The following is an 18022-nucleotide window of genomic DNA, read 5'->3' as shown; positions in this document are numbered from 1 at the left end:
AGTTTTGTGTTGGCTCCTGCGGCTGTCAAAGGTGGCCTTGAGCAGGCAGTGGCAGGAGGGCTTACACTGAAGCTTGTCTGCAAAGCAGATGAAACTGTTCAGTGTTCCTTGGCATCAATAGTGTGTGGATCCTGAATGTGTCTAATCACGTCTGGAGTAGCATGATTCTGTACAGCGTTCTCCACAGGTCACCATGGCAGCCACAGGAACATGTCCAACAAAATATCACAGATTTGCAGCTTAACAGTGCTTCACTACCGAAAAATTCATAGAGCTTTAGAACAAAGTCCCCAGTCTTATCTGAAAACTAAGAAAAACCCAAAAAACAACCAAACCCCAGACCAAAATGAAATAAATAAAGAAAACCAAAGGGTCCTTGTACAGTATTTCATCTTCAGCCTCTGCTCCTCTGGCAAAAGGTTCTTTCTTTTAATCAGTGTTCATTTCGCATGAAGACCAACCTGAACAATCATAATATTTTGGTAGCAGGATCCTTTAGATAGTGTTCCCTCATCTTCTATTCAACATGTTATTATCACTTAAAATATCTATTTTAAGGAAAAACTACGCAAACTTTTTCTGAAGGAGAACTGAGGAATCGTGGGTTAGAGGTTAGACTGTCAAATGAGCTTTGCAACCACCAGTTCTTACCGGGAACAAGCATTGCTTGGTCTTTTCACAAAAAAAACCCTATTCATAGATGACTTGTATTTCTCCATAAAGTGCAGTGGGTCAACAGAGAACCTGCAAAATTATGTCCTAAAAATGTGAAATTTCTTTTCTGACTTGAGATGGGGGACAGGGGAATAAGGATGTGCTTGGAGGGAAGTTCTGGTAAGACTGGGACCCACATCTTGCACAGTATTTTGGCTGCTGTTAAGCCTTATTAGGGCAAATATAAAGATATTTCCAAGCAATTAGAAATCCTCTATCAGACTGCAGCATTACTCACTCTTGCATTTTGTATGCAAGAAAGATAAACCTTAAAGTATAGCAAAATTATTTCTGGAACTACATATTGCACGTTTTCACTTTAATGCATATCATAAGCTTTGACACAGAGATAACTAAGCGATTACTTGTCAACCTCCTCTCATTCCATCAGTCTTAAAAGATAGGATAAAAAAAGCTTTTCATGTGCAACAGCAGGCTTCAGATTAGTCCTGCAGAGTTATCAAAAATGTGGAACTAAATATCAGACAAGCCCAATTTAAAATGATGAAATACTTCTGAATTCTAAAACAATTAGGCTGATTTACAACACATGGCCTGATACGATATAGGTTTGAATCCTCTTTTTGCTTTTTAAAAGGGGACACATTTTTTCATGCTAGTCATAAATTAGTACAATCAAGGTTTATTTCTTTTTTTTCCCTGCTACTAATACTCAAGAACAACTCGTACACCTTTCAAAGAGATTTGCGGAAGCTTCATATTTCACCGGGGGAGACAGACACAGAAGTGAAAGACCTAGGGAAGGCAGTCCATGATTACAGCTGAAGAACAGCATCATTTCCTTCTTCTGTGGCTTTTCAGTGATGCTGTGCTGCACATTTACTCAGTTTCCACTGCTAGTCCCTCATTTCTGCTTGTAAAGCAAGGATTCTGGGGTGCTATGAAGATTAATCAGGTGAGGCTTGCAGTTTTCTCCTCTACTCTTCATGATGGTTGCTCCCAGAAAACACATGCATCTCGAGCATTTCTGATCCCCCTGGGGCTGAGATTTAAACAAACACTGACATTGGCAATGCAACTCTGCTTGATCATGGTACTAAAAAGTCATTATCTGTGTTTCAATATCCGTTTAATTAGTACCTGTGTTTAAAAAGAAACAGAAGACTAGAGAAACTCTCAGTTACCACAAGATGATGCTAGTGATGGCAGCAACATTGCTCAAAACCTACTCTGAAGAACATTTTGGCTCCTTTACTACAGAATACTGGAATTTACAAGACAAAACATCAGATGAAAGGTACGGGGCACTCACAACACTTTTTTAAGGCTTTCACTTTTGCAACACACATGGACAATGGATTTTGAATGAAAGTTCTGTTTCTCCATACTTAGGGGTATTAATATTTTAGTATGACTGCATCTGTGAATGAAGACATTCAAAAAGCCATTATGTTTTCAACTTAGGTTAATAATAAGGCTATTTTTCCACCCACTCTCTGGCACAGCTGTAATGTTCTTGGCCTCAAGTGGGAGGCAATGTGGAACGAGGATTAGCAAGATGGATGATATACAACATACAGTGCCAGTTCATATAAAATATTACTAGATTGGAAATGACTGTTTACTGTCTCAGTGATTAGATGACCACTTTTTTTCCTTCCAAAGAGCATACAGTATGTGGTGCTCCTCTATGCCAAGAAAGCTTAGTGCATAGCACCTGGGTAATGACAAATTAATATTTGAGCTAAGCCTGATGAGGGGGTCAGCCAAAATCTTAGGCAGAGTTTATCCCCAGTACTATTTTACATGTCAGAAAATGCATCCCTCCCATTCATCAGTATTAACACAGAACAGGGATTATACAACCGAAAATAAATAAAGTGGGAGGACCAAAATGCCATAAAAGTATTAGGACCGTGTGTGTTTACAGTATAATAATAAAACATTTAATCTTGGAAGAGGGGGGGAGTTGGAAACAGCATCCCGTGGTCCACTTCCAGATAAAACTGGACAAAGCATTTAGGAATGCACTGAACAGAACAAGCGTGGATTTGGCAGACAACAGGTTGGATCAACTTGCAGGTCTTTTTTCAGTTAAGTAAGACTTCCAAAGCTGAGATCTTTGCATCCTGGAACATGAGATCTCTTGCCTGATGTAGTGACTCACCTCTCTTGACCAAGGCCACAGAGGCTCTGCCATGAGTAGCCAGGGATGCTGAGCCCTGGCTCCCAGCACGTTCAGGTACCATCGTACCTCAAACCCAGAAAACCACGTGTGTCCAAGTTCCATGTCCTGTCCAGGCGTGAAATTTCTTTTACCACAAAGTCAACACAAGTTGTTTAAATTCTGAGTGCTCAGCAGTTCCCATCACTCAGGCTACTGGCCACAGCCGCTGCCAAAATATCAGCAACACTTCAGAGCTGAAAAATGTTTTCTTTAACAACTTTGGTGAGAGAGCACTTTCACGTGGAAGAGAAACAGAAGTGTTTTGAAATGGCAAAATAATTTCTCGTCCCTAAACAAAGTTCCTCTGAATGAGCTATTTGCACGATCCAGACACCTCCATTTTCATGTAAATAGTTTATTGATTTAAGAAAACATATAAACAGGCTTATATCATTATTCTACCCGCTGCAGATGATCTATATTCACTGAGCAATCTATTCCCACAAAAATATTTTCATTGAAATTAATCTTAATGTTCACTCCTCCTTCTCCCACAAGCTAACATCTAGGCACTTTGAAACGCACATTAGCTACTTCAATAAGATGAGCAATTCTTGGTTTTCTTAGCCACACAGGGCGTAAGTGGATGATCTCTTTACACGCCCTGGACGATGAAAAAGATATGAAGTATTAGAGTTTTTCCTGTTTGAGTAGCCCAGTGAGAGCAAGTTTGCAGGCTTGCTCCCGTTGTCATTCCCAGAGTGTCAGAGTTTCCATGAGCAGTGCCTCCCGGAGTCAGGTCATCAAAGCCTCAGCCCTGCACGCCCAGCCTTTTTTTTTGGAGCGTTGTTCCAATACTGTGAGAAGCTACCCAAAGTTTGAAAGTCTGCTCCTTTGACACGCCAGATTTGGCTAGTGTAGGAGAAATGCTGTTAGATGAGAAGAAAAAAAGAAGAAAAAAAAGGAGAAGTAGGCACATTCCCTCTCCTACACACTCTCTAATGCTCTTTGTGCTATTTTCCTTTAAATCTTATTTAAAATTTCAGCCCTTTACAGTAAGATCAGCAAGAACAGATCTTTGCTTTAACAAAGATGCACAAAGCCCTGTTTGTTGAGGACATGCGTCCAAAACTGCGGTGTCTGGGCCGTGCAGCTTTCGGTGCAGGCACGCTTTCGATCCTTCTCGCTCATCTACGCCACCAGTGTTTCAGGACAAAGATCATTTTACCAATCTGTTTGTACAGCATATTGTACAATCTGTTATGTGCATCTGCGATACAAATGGCAAATGATACTAAGAGCACGTGGACAAGACCGGAGCCCCAGATTTTGGGTCCCTTTGTTATCTGTGGTGCACAGACCCTGATCCACAGCGTGGGCGGCTGCGCTTCTGACTTGGTGCGTGCAGACAACGTACCACGGGCACTCTCCATCAAACCTAAATACTGTATATCCCCTATTAAAAAACCCCAAATGGTGGTTTTTTTCCCCTTCCTCTTGTTTCAAGGGAGTCATACAAAAGTTAAATCCATGACCATACCAACGGGAATGAGACATCAAATTACCTTTTGTAGTATCCTCCTGAAACACAAAACAAAGCCATGAAACCTGGGGAGAAGGAGGAACAGTTTGTGCCAGATGCTACCTAATGAATGTTCCATCATAAATGCTACATTCAAATATATGAAAAAAATTCCCTACTTTTAAACAGATTGCTACCCAAAATCACATCTGACTGCAAGAGTAATAATGTTTCTCATCCTTACTAAATATTTGGGCTTTTAATTTTTTTAAGATAGCAAGCACTTCTGACGTTTGCTGCACAGAGCATCGCACTCTCCTTGCAGCACAGATTGCTGGTCTGCTGCTTTACACGCCGATTTCTCCTTTGTGCACGGAGACCTTGAATATTTTCACAGGGGAAAAGCAGATCAATGATTTTTTAAGAGAGCTAAACCATTCCCTGTAATGAACCTCAGTTGACATGGGCAATTACTCTTTCTTTTTCCCCCAAAAAACAGAAACACGAAAACAAAGAGGAGATTGTAACTCCTCCGAATGGCATGTGCCTTACTGACTGTACCAGAATATCAGCTGGCTGCATAAACACGGGTGGGTGAAGTGCAGGAGTGACATGTGGATCATTAACATGTAAGATGCGTAGGTGAATAAAAAGTTCTGCCATTTGATTCGGCCAACAATAAAGTTGCTGTAGAAACTATTCCGCTGTTTCCCAGTTTCCATAAAAGAGAGGTTCAAAACCTTTTTTTGTTGTTGCTGAATGGAGAATGAAAGAATTTTTTGCTAGATTTCATGTATTCGCTTTTTAAAGAATGCATATGAAAGGAAAAGAAAATAATATCAAACATAAAGGAGACGTATACTTCAATGGCATTTTTGACATTCAAAAATATTCTGCAAAAACATCCGACATATCACATTTTCTCCTTAATGGCTAAAACATAAGAGCAGAGTAGGGAAACTGTGGATATCTTTATCACTGGCTTGAAGCATGTCCCTGGCTGTGTTACTGTGTTTCCATGCGTCTGAATTTTCCATTTATATAATGTGAATATGTTAATGTAGCTGATTTGCATTTCAGCTTTTACGTAGCAAGTCACACAAAATACCTTCCTGGATCTCATTGTGGCGTCTCCGTATAATGCGAGAATCCTGCATTAATAACAGCATTAAAAATACCACCAGGATTATTCAATGAAATGCCTCTGCCGCCACGATCGGTTCCTGCTCTTATTAGGGGAGGGCTCCGAAGCCCCAGCGCGGATCACCCCGACACCCCTCCCGTTGTGCACCCAGACTCGTGCCGGCTGCTCGTCTCCATGGCTGGTGCAGCAATTATCCACGACAGCTACCCTCCAACGGGGAAGGACACTTATGCCAAAATCGCACCTGCGTTAGACACTGGGAAAACCATCTGAAAGAGGAATCGCCATAAACTTCCTTCCTAAAGGGCTCGGTGGCGACACATCGTGTGCGATGCCGGTTCTTAGCTTGAAGCCTGCTCCTATTCCGCCAAGCAGTGAAGAACATGCTTTAACTTTAGTCGCTTGCTGAAGTCATCAGGACCGTGTGCTTAGTTGAACGGAGGTCTTTATGAGCCAAATATTTTTCTTAGTAATAAGGAGACCTGGCAATACGCTAGATGGAGCATTTGATAGTAAGTAACATTAATTCAATTAAATCCTCTTACAGCATACACTCTCTGGCTAATGTAGTTTACAGTGAAATTTTCTCTGGCACTCATTTAAATATAATTGCTGCACTTATCTTGTCATGAGGAAATTTCTGAAGGTTACTTATACTGTGCATGTGTAAGCCTACAAGCTACGCTGACCTTTAGTTGTATGATTTTCTTGAACTACTTAAACTGCAGCATCTAAATAGTAGTAGTAGTAGTAGTAGTAGTAGTAGTAGTAGTAGCAATAATAATAATAATAATAATAATAATAATAATAATAATAATAATAATAATAATAATAATAATAATAATAATAACCTACTTTCACACAGCACCTTTTAACTCAATATATACCCAAGCAAGAACTAGCAAGCAACAAAGAACGGAAGGGCACTGCATGCTTATAGCTCAGGACTGGAAAGGAAATCTAATACTACTGGGAACCTAAAGGCTGGGAGATGACACACTGTGAAAACAAAATTTTGATAGAGTGTTTTGCTCAATTCTTCTGAAAAATGTAAAAGGGTATTCTATGCAGACAATTTCCTATTTACCTTTCGTACACAAGCTGCCATTATTAATAGCTACAGGGCACTCCAGCATCATGCTGCGGTATCGTCTTCTGTCTGAATCAGAAAAGAAGTTCACACCTATTAACCCAACTGACTGGTTTTGGTGACATTCCCAGGTGTGTGCCTACAGGTAGCCCAGTGATACACTGGAAAGCAGCATAAGTCATTTGCAAAACTGGAAACTGGGAGGTGTCAGTCAAAAAAACCCCAACCCCAAAGTAAAACTTCAGTGTCCACAACTATAGATAAATCTAATGTCTTCAGAGTTCAATGAAATATTGGAAGGACAAGTATGGAGATAGGAAGAGCAACCTGCTGAGCATGATGGCAACAAGCGTTTTGGAAAGCATCACCTAAACACAGTGGACATTTCAGGCCTTTGTCTATGGTAAACCTTCCTCTACAACTCTATCATAGCTCTTTTTCTTCTCTTTCTCACAACAACGAGGAGCACCCTCAAATTAAAGTTTTTTCCCTTTAGACACAGGGAAGAAACAGTGCATTTTGGGTTACTCGGGCAGCAGGCACCAAGCAGAGCTAACCAAGCAATCCACACCTAAGTGCCGACGGCCACCGGAGGTGAGAAATGCCAAGTTTAAAGGGGAAAAAACAACGTCTCAGGCAACTCAACCTCTGCCCTGGACTCAGCACTGCGAAAGGAAACCCTGCTTAGTTTTTACTTCTCTGTACGCGTGGCCATGTGGATGTTTGTAAGGGTGAGAAACATGTGACAACATTATGTCTATTTGGCCGTCAAGGCTCCCCAAGGCTTTATTTTTTTTTTCAGTATTAAGTAAAAAGAGGAAACCAAGGATCTCGCTCTCCCCGTTTCCATCCTCCTGCTCAAACTCAGATACCTGTTGCATTAAGGAACATCAAGCGATTTTATTCAGCTCTTACGGCACAACAATAGCAAGGGAGAACATGGGACCGCGAAGCATTATAAAACTCTTAAACAAAATGTGGGCTACAGGAGGCTCTCATTCAGAAGTAACATTTTCCCTTCCGCAGAGAGTTCCCCCCCCGCTCCCGCGAAGTGAATTAAAACTGACACTGAGAAAAATCTAATTGAGCCAGAGACAACACAACACTTTGCACTATAGAAACTGAGCCCCGGCGGAATTACTTGGGTTAATACAGTCCATTTTAAATCTACAATGATTTTTATATCCTATGATCTGCAAATAATATAGGAAGCCTGTTGTTTAATACTCATTGTTTTAATTAGGGGGGCCATAGGAAGAGTGGGAGCCGGTGCCTATGGGTCTGCTCCACACTCGTTTTCTAAGTGAAGTCCTCATCAGATCCAATTAATATGTGAACAAACTAACGCAGATCTCACCTGGGCAGTGTTAACATAACAAAATCTTTGTGTCAACCAGCTCAGGGATTCAAGCACTGAGAATGAAGGGAGCGGATTTGATATAGGTGACACAACAACGGCACAAGCAGAATGTTATTCTCTACCTGCTCAAAGTGACTTGAAAATTTTGGGAAAAGTCTCCCCAGGCATCCGTATCTCACTTTTTTGGGCTGGTAAAAATTGAGTGATGGTATTTGTCTCCCTTTGCAAAACACTTGGAGGTCTACAGCTGAGGCAGCAGTGCTGCTCCTATGGTGCCACGCTCACCCTTGCAGCTAAAAAGTTTCATGCGTTACATTATATTAATCTACTCCATATTGAGGTACGGCTCCCTCAAATTGCGATTGAACGCGTGACATCTTGAGCTACTAGGACAGTTAAATTATTGTTTGAAACATAAATTTTCCGAATTCAGTTAGGCAAAGAAGAGACGTGGCTTGTTAGAAAACATCTTCCACCCCTTTACAGTTCACCCTATTCTTCTAAAAGAATGCATGACTCCGATGTAGTAGTTATTTTAAATTAAAACCACAAGGTAGTAGACACTGAAGTTTTTTCCTCCACAAATAATAATGAATTTATGCACCACAGAGTTTAATCTGCAGAGTGAAAGTCTAACATCCCACTTAAAACTGCATACTCACGGGCATAGATTAGACAGTAATTAGGCTCAATGAAAACCTGAAAAGATCCACCAATTTAATTTATTCACTGTCTTGTCTCAGAGTGTTTTTATAAGCAATTAGAAAGACACATATTCCTGAAAATGCTTTCTTCCCTGAGATAGATGGACCAGGAGATTTATACAGCATACGCAGCCTTCCACCCATAGCTCACTGGCTTGAGTTAAGCTCAAACCAGGCTTAGAAGCCACTACCAGACCTCATCCTTAGGGAGTTATTTGCTATTCTTTTGAAATATGCTGATGGTTACAGCGCCCTATGGGACTGATGTCTAAAAAAAAAAGTAATACTGCAACTGGCACAGCACATCCTTTCCTGGCATCTGTGTCACCAAGTCTGAGCAGGTTCTGGGTCCTACCAGACCCAAAGCATGCCCAGTACCGGCCTCTTGCTACCCTGCTCCAGCAGAAAATACAGGATGACAAGGTCTGGTGCAGGGAAGATGGAAGTAATAAATGAGTAATTAATTTACTCTGCAAATCCTACAGAGATATCCATTTTGTAACATATTTCAAAATGATAAAGAATGACCGACAGCCTTTCAAGGCTTTCCTGGGGTTTAAATTTCACATTAAGAACTAGCAAAATTGATGACATATTTACATGAAAACATTTTATGTGGTCTTTAGCTTTTTATTGTGACCCATCATTGTAATATTTACGTGTCTCTCACATCATCTCAGCAGTGACAGGTAAATTCTTACGGCCTTAGAGTCCCTCCTTCTACTTTTAATAAGCAAAACTTCTCGCGCTGTGGGGTTTAATTTTAGGCTTTTATTTATTTGTGCATATGCGTGCACATGCACTTGTGTGTGATTTTAGTGGGGTGACAGGAGCAGAAGATGAAAGCAATAAAACACCATTCTTGCGGTGGAAATGACAGACTTGGAAGCTGCAGCGCAGCTGAAATACATGCTCATAAGGCTACTCCCCAATTACACTTGCTCAGTTGTCAAATGTTTCCTTCCTTTGAGCTCCATGCCAAAGTGTGTGAAGATTTCAGACCAGTTCTCAAATCCTTTGCAAAATCTCCTCCTATGTTACGAACAAATAGTTCAAACATTAGAACTGAACAGAATTGGGAACACTATTTAGTAAGAGAAGGGTTGTTTTCTTTTTTTTTAAGCCACTGTTCTTTTACAAACACACGCATCATTTTTTATGTGGCAAGCAGATAAATATTGTATGTTTATTCATTTAATACAAAATTGGATGAGGAAAGAATTTCAGTGCCACAACGTCATAAAAAGATCGACACTCATTGATGTGAGCTTTAATATGCAGCTGAAGAAACTGGATACCATAAATCTCAAACTGACAGTATCTGGCACTATTACACTATATAGAGGTATATATTTTAAATGTAGGCACCAATCTTGAGAATACTTAAACATGCATGTGATTTTATGTCTGAGTATTATATCCATTGATTAATTCCCGTGTGCAAGTGCATGCATGACTTGACTTAGATTTTTCCATGCATTAAAAATTTTGCCTTTGAGATTATATATTTGAGAGACCAAGGTTTGGCATATTATTCAGATTCAACAATGAAATTTGATTAGCTGTTTTTTTCAATTTTATTGGAAGTTCAGGCTGGTTTAACTGCCTGCCTATGTGTGTTTTCTGATGTAATGATGGCATTATGAAAAACAGATTACCCATTTATATTTTAAGAACATTTGGGTTTTTTGTGTAAAGTTGTTCTCAAATATTCTATAGGCAAATGCTGGATGGTGTGCTGAAGAAGTCCACATTATGGCAAAGAATTGCCTGCCTTTTTTAACTATTGTGCAAAATATTCTTTTCCAGCATTGTCTTGACAAAATCCCACTATTGTTTAAGCCCCCTAATTCTCAATCATTAGCCTTCAATTGTTTTTTCAATATAGCTAGAAAAAAAAAAGACAGACATATCAGTTCCTTTTTTGTTTTCTTGTTGTTCCTGAACTGTCAGGAAAAGTGAACCCATATTTTCATCTCCATTCCTGGAGTCGTTGAATGTACCTGGAAAGTGCTTGGATTTATTTCATGCCTGAACTGAAGCTCAAACATCCTTTTACGTAACTTGTCTTTTCCTCAAATGTTTATCAGACATGAACATTAGAGATCGATTAAGAAAACCACAAGTGGAATATGAAGTCTTACTTTTCTAATGGCTGGTCTGCACATGAGCTTTCTATCAATTTAACTAATCAAGTCATGTAGTTAAAGTTTATGCACTTTTTCAGCATAGATGTAATTTGTAACGTGCTTATACAGTTTTAGCTTAATTTTGAAAATTTATATACAGTTGTAAATCACAGTTAAGCTGCTATAAAACTGTCCAACCAAGAAGCCCCAAAGCGATCTACTTTAATCCCTTAGAAATGTGTTATTTTTATTAATTTCTTACAGCAACACCTAGAGTCCTCACTTCTGGACCAAGGCTCCACTGTGATAAATACTATAAAAACATGGAGCAAAAAGATGCCTAAAAAAAAGCTTAATTCTGCTACAGCTCCAGTCATTCACATGTCGCATATAGGAACTTCAGAAACAAGACTAAGGAAGGTTTTATGTGCTATCTCCCTTTGTAAATACCACAACCAAAAACCACGCTGTACCCAACCCTCGCAACGTCTTCTTCTCTTCCTCTTCACAACCAAAACCCCCACCCCTGTTCAGGATCTTCCCAAAGATCTTCCACTACTTCACTGGAGGTGTTCAAAAAACATGTAGACGTGGCACTTCAGGACATGGTTTAGTGGGCATCTTGGTGTTGGGTTGATGGTTGGACTTGATGATCTGAAAGGTCTTTTCCAACCTTAATGATTCTGTGATTCTGCACAGTCTGATGGGGTGGGGTGTGCTATGATACTTTTTCGGAACTAAAGGGGCTGACCTTCTTGCCGTGGTTAATGAGGGGAATATACAGTGAGAGTGATTTATGTGGGCAACAGGTTTGCAGTCAAGTACACAATGGGACGTTATCCTCATCTGCTCCCTCTTTTCAAAGCAATGCAAAAGTATCAGGGGTCATCAGAAACCTCAGACCCTCTTCATGCTGGACACAGAGAAGCCCCTGTCAGCTGTGTCCACCGCAGCCCTGCACCCCATCCTGCTGACGGGGTGAAACGGTACTGGGACGTGGGGAGCAGTCGTGTCACACACTGCTCCAGACGCAGTATTTCAGAATACTAAGTGGAAGCAAGCAAGAGAAAAGTTTCTTCAGGAACTTTTCTTACTGCTACTTCTGGAAGACCATTCTCTGCTCTGCAAGCGGAGGAAGAAAGTTTGAGTTAAGAAGTTGGGGGTTTCTTCTGTTGGCCTGCTGCTTCTCAGTCTTAAGTCTATGCTGTGCAGTCCCTGAGTTTAATATTAATTGAAAGAGCTTATCTACTCCTGCTTCCAGCACGCACTTCAACATAGTGCAGAAACTTCAATTGTATCCCCTTGTAACTTTTTCTTTCCAAACCCAGGTACAGTCCTGTATTCTTCCTCAGCTTTTCCCCTTTCAGCTTTCTTGCAAGTCAATGCTTGAAGCCCTTTACAAGTTAACCTTCTTAGACCTTTTACCATGGCTTAACCCTTCCTGACTTCATACAAAATCATGCTGCTCTGCTCTGGACCTCTGCCCTTTTCTATAGAATAGTACTAAATATTGGCAACTGTAGTTTAAACATGATCAAAAAAATCCTTCTTTAAGTGGTACAGTATTTCCTTGAAAGCTATATTCAATGCTTCCATTTATACAGCTTTGCGTTTTCTGTGCCTTTTTGACCACACGGATACAAAACATCATGTCAGTCCTTTTATGATATGTGCGCTCTTCAAATCCTTTTCTGCTCTCGAATCTTTGAAAAATATACTCATTCAACACACGCGTTCACTCAAAACTCAAATTTACTCTTCTTGCTCACGGTTCATTTTACCCAGCCGAATCTCTTTGTATTGGATTGTTTTCTCCAGGTTGTCAGGTGGCTTCGCCCCATGCAGTCCCTTCTGCACGATCCAAAAAGTTGGATAACAAGTTGGTGGTTCATTCTGTCAAAGCCATTTACATAGAGAGTGAAAAAGTATCGATCTCCAATAACAGTCCCCGGTGCTCTCCAGTCACCATCCCCTCCCTTCCCTTGGCCCGTAACCTCTCCCCATTCTAATCTGCCCTCGATCATCTAACCAGCTCCCTTCTCCATTTGAAAACGGGCCCTTCTCTGCTTCACCAGCAGCCGTATGTATTCGTCTCCTGTGTGACGCTGTGTGAAATACCCCTGGGAAATCCAGCTTGATTAGATACACAATTTCACACCTGTCCACTTTCAGAGAAACCTCTTGAAAAACTCCAGCAGATTTGTCGAATAAGGATTACCTTTTATAAAAATCAGCTCACATCTAATATATAATTTACAATGATACTTATAACCCATACAGAATTATAGAATTATATTTGCCCCTGTACTCGGCACTGGTGAGGCCGCACCTTGACTCCTGTGTTCAGTTTTGGGCCCCTCACTACAAGAAGGATGTTGAGGTGCTGGAGCGTGTCCAGAGAAGGGCAACGAAGCTGGTGAGGGGTCTGGAGCACAAGTCTTATGAGGAGCGGCTGAGGGAACTGGGGTTGTTCAGTCTGGAGAAGAGGAGGCTGAGGGGAGACCTTATCGCTCTCTACAACTACCTGAAAGGTGGGGGTTGGTCTCTTCTCCCAAGTAACTAGTGATAGGACAAGAGGAAATGGCCTCAAGTTGCGCCAGGGGAGGTTTAGATTGGATATTAGGAAAAATTTCTTCACCGAGAGGGTGGTCAGGCATTGGAACAGGCTGCCCAGGGAGGTGGTGGAGTCGCCATCCCTGGAAGTGTTCAAAAAACGTTTGGATGTGGCGCTTCAGGACATGGTTTAGGGGACATGGTGGTTCTGGATTAATGGTTGGACTTGATGATCTTAAAGGTCCTTTCCAACCTAGTGATTCTGTGATTCTGTGATTCTGTGAATTAAGGTTCTTTAAGGTTTAAATTTAAACACCCTGAAGTCAGGAACTGAAAGTTGAAAACTCAGCTTTACCATTTATCGCTCTCCCTCCCCGTTGTAGTCAAATCTAATGGCAACATCTGGCTTTGACCAGTCTTTGTCGTGTGAAACTTCACACAGTACGCATGCACCTGCTAAAAAAAATGTGCAAAGCACGTTTTAAGTCAGTGCACGAAAGATTTCACGTCTGCGATTGTAAGAGAAGATCACTAAAACGTAGTTTAAAACACACGTGTGTAATGGCAGCGGTCCCGAGTCCTGCAGTTTTGAGGGCATACGTGTTCGTGACGCAACTCATGGGATCTCAAAAGCTAAACAATGTTTGTGTGGACCCGTGAGAGCATTCGAAACACAAAGTAAGTCAAAACGCATGGAGAAACCCTGACTCGCCTCACGTCTGCCTGCCGCGTGCTGTAGGTGAAGGTCTCGTTACCAGATTCCTCTGCCTGCTTCCCCGCAGACTTAAACTACCATGGCAAATAGGACGATCCTAAACGCCGGCCTTCAGCTACTGCACATCCTTGTTCGCTCAGCAGCCTCCCTCTCATCTGATAAAGGGTCTGCAGGAGGCTACAAGGAGCCGGTTGTTGCGCGGGAGCCGCTCCCCTGCTCTCTGCAGCGCGATTCCCGCGGCAGCGCTCACAAAGCTGGGTTAGGGGACCCCGACCCCCGCAAAGAATTAACAGGTATCGAGACAGGGGCAAGGTGCCCAAAGGACATGGTGGATCCGGCCTGAGACTCTCCTGCTGCATTTCAGAAGGCAAAAGCAGCCCCGTGCCATCTGCTTGCTTCAGCACTCGGGCTCCGAAACAAAAGCAGCTAAGGAAATCTTTCCGGCTTAGGAGGATGGGGGCGGGAAGAGCGATCTCGGTGCCGGCGTATGCTGCCTTCACATAGAGCTCGCTGTATCTGAGGTATTACAGAAGCTCTCTTTAGCAACTGCTCCGAAAAAAAGACATCTATCCACCCAGAATAAATTAAATAAAGGCAGCAAGCTGGACTGGGAACAGAGAGGGCTGATCTGCCTAGACTTTTAATCCCTTAGCCCCCAGAAGCTGAAAGTGCCATTTATTTCCATTTATTTTGGTGTTACAGGATTTCCTGCCTTTTTTTCCCCCCCTTTTTTTTGTGTGTGTTTAGTTTACCTAATCCCCCGGATTTCTCTTGTTGCAGAAAGAGGAAAAAGCCTTACAAAACAACAGGGGATAAACACAAAGTCAAATTATCTTGCTGAACTCTTTCACACATCCAAAAAGAACCGGAGAACTGCAAATTCTGGAAGGCACGAGGAGTCTCCTACCGACCCAGGACGTTCCAACCATCGCCCGCCGAAACGCAGCCACCCCTGCGGTTCCCAGTTAACAAAGCCAGGCTTCAACAGCTGCGCTAGCAGCAATGTTAGATGTTTCCCGCTAGTTTTCCAAAGTGAGTAAAACTTGGCTTTCTACCTGTCTTCCTCCTCTTCCTCCAGCTTCAGCTTTGCAGAGCTGGTAGGCAATACCAAAAAGGAGGAAAGACAAGAACTAGGCCGTCTGTCGTTGGAGGGGATGCAAGATGGTCTTAATGACAGCGGGAGAGGGAGAAGCAGCCTATGGTTATTTTTGACAGAATTGGGAGAGACTCAGATTGCCGCTTCATAAACAGTTCATCAGAGAAAAATTCTGTCCAAATTGGAGAAGCCCCTTTGGCCAAGCTAACAGAAACACACAGCCCTTGTCTAGTAAGAGAGAAATCTTTTGAAAATCAAAACGCCTTTCTTCAAAGAACAAAACCAAACCACCACCCCACCCTCCCCGCATGGGCAGCAACAGTAACTTGCATTTTTGTCGTTGCAATTCTGCAGTGGCTTGCAGAATATTCAGAGGGAAATTTCTGGGTGATACCAGTCTGTGAATGTTCTGCACGACATACAGCCACGAGCATGCAATGAAATGAAAAATGGACTTTCTCCAGCATTACCCGACCACCAGGTCCCCTTGATGCGGGTGATGCTGAGAGGCAGTGGGCAGGAAAATGCCTGGCATTACCCCAATCCACCCAGCTCAAATAAAATAAAAATGTTTGCTTCATGTGGGTGTTTACACAGAAGGAGAGCACGGAATTCAACAACACCCCCAGACAACAAGTCAAAACTCAGCTTCGTTATTAAATGCCAGTTAGATAGCCCAGGTGAAGTGTTTCTCATGCATCACGATGCCACAAGACTATCAGACATTTTTCAGGGTGATTTTTTTTGTTTATTTGTTTCTAACATTCTTAGCAACCTCTCACACAGCAGCCTTTGTGCTACTGGATGAAGAAAATCAAGATAATTCCTAGTCAAGAGATATTCACAAGAAACTCAAGAGGCTTCTATATCTTGCGACCTTGCTAGCAGACTCAGCCAGGAGGAAGCACAGAGCTGGCACGGAGACACGCTCCTCCAAAGCTTCCAAGGGAAGACTGACCACCAGAGGAGCTTGCTGCTGTGTCAGGAAAATATAAGCCTGAAGGTCTTTCTTGAGGATTAATTTAATTTACTCATTAAAACATATAATGCCTGAAGTGACATAAAAGCATCATCTCTGCACGGCTGAAAAGAGTCCAAGCAAAAATAAACCCCAAAACCAACCACCTTTCAAAAAGAATATTGAGTATGGGGACTACAAGCCTTCATAATTAGTCTACAATGATTTGCATGACCTGTGCTTAATCCTTATGCCTTCCAGCTGCCTGACAGACAGGTACAGTATAATGGAAAACACTACAGAAACGGGAATCAATGGCTTTCTTCTGTCTCACCACAAGATCATTCTCACTTCATTTACTGCTTAGTGGGAAGGCATTTCTGTGGCCTGGGAATCAGCTCTTTCTAAATGGACGAGTCTCAAAGTTCAGCATTTTAGTGGTTTAAACTAAGTAGGGGTTTGCTCATCCATAGCAGCCTGGACTGCAGAAAATCCAGTTGCTTGACCTCTTACTGCTGTCTTCTATCCAGCATGACAAGAAAACAGACCCTTGGTGAGGGCTGTGTGCTAACACAGCCGGGGCTGCATGCGATCGTGCTGCAGCCCCGAGGAACGGAGCTGGAAGCAGAACCACACCGAAGCACTCCAACCAAAAATACCTTCTGCTTCTGAAGGGAACGAACAATCCAGCACGGGGACCTGATTAGCAGCAAGGGATGGTGAGACGAACCCCCTCCCTGACATTGGTGTCACACCAAGGCACCGAGGCTTTTAACCAGAAGTGATCCACGCAAGCAATCTGCAATGAACTAGTAGCTCTCAAAGCACAAGACTGCTTAAATCGGGGCAGCAAAGAAGAGGCCACTGAGATGACCCTCTGCCCCGTACCAGGGCAAGGAGGAAACGCTGAGCCTTGGCAGTGCTTTGCCCAAAAGCACAGGAGCACCCAAATTTGTGCTGTGTGCCGCGCGCAATAGCAGTCACCTCTCGCTGAACTGGGAGTCCCAAGTGAGTGCTGTTTTGCACTGTTAGTTAGCTGCTAGCCCACAAAATCACTTTATGATATTCTCTATCACATGTGCACTTTAAGGGTTTTTAGAAGCAGCGGCTTGAGTGCAGTAAGAATGAATAACTATCCAGTAACCGTACAGCCAGGCACACGTGCATATCTAGTTATGCCTCTGAGCTGCACTAATTATTTGTAATGCTAGCAACACTTTCATGTATGAAACCTGAAGTGTAAATGAAAGTATACAGCTATTTGGGGACAAAAATGCATTCTGTGAAACAAAATATTCACTTTCAGTCTACATGTAAGTATACGTTATACTTACAGAGCTATAATACACAGAATTCTCATGTGCCTAAATATGCATAGATATACAGCGAAAGAAAGCAGTAGAGTTAAGGACAAATACTTTACATGTGTATAGAAAAAGATGCAGGAAAGAAAACCAACCCTTTCCTTTAGAAATTACCAGTGCCAAAAATCAATCCTTTAACATGACTGCAGAAAAGAAATTGGATTTTGGAAAAAGGGCAGGGCGACACGATTTTGTAATTTTTATTGCCTCTGGAGCAATGACGTAGCACGAGCCCCTGCTGTCATTTCTCCCCTTTTGTATCCTTAAAATTATTCCCACCTGGGGTGCAAAGAGAGGAAACGAAAGGAAGTAGAAAATTATATTTTTCATGAGCTAATCCTGGGAAAGTGACCGCTCAGGTTTCCATGTTTCTTGGCAATAATAATTTAAACAAGGACGGCAATCTTTTGTTATTTTTTGCACAGTTGGAATGCACGCTTCCAGATAACAGACATTTAAACTGCAGTATAAGAAGAGGAAGAAAACCGTAATCAATAGGTATTCAGGAGTCCTCTCTTAGGACTGCTGCATAGCTCAACACCGAA

General features: G+C 42.0%; 1 protein-coding gene across 14 annotated transcripts in view; it reads right to left on the bottom strand.

The window, feature by feature from the left end:
* The window catches only part of CELF2 (CUGBP Elav-like family member 2), a gene marked incomplete at both ends in the record, with an annotated part of 372062 nt that overhangs the window by 110846 nt on the left and 243194 nt on the right, over positions 1 to 18022 (bottom strand). The window lies entirely within an intron of this gene.

The sequence above is a fragment of the Phaethon aethereus genome (genome assembly GCF_964289735.1).
Source record: "Phaethon aethereus genome assembly, chromosome: 1".
Classification (NCBI taxonomy): Eukaryota; Metazoa; Chordata; class Aves; order Phaethontiformes; family Phaethontidae; genus Phaethon; species Phaethon aethereus.
This window is presented reverse-complemented; position numbering and strand designations above follow the sequence as displayed.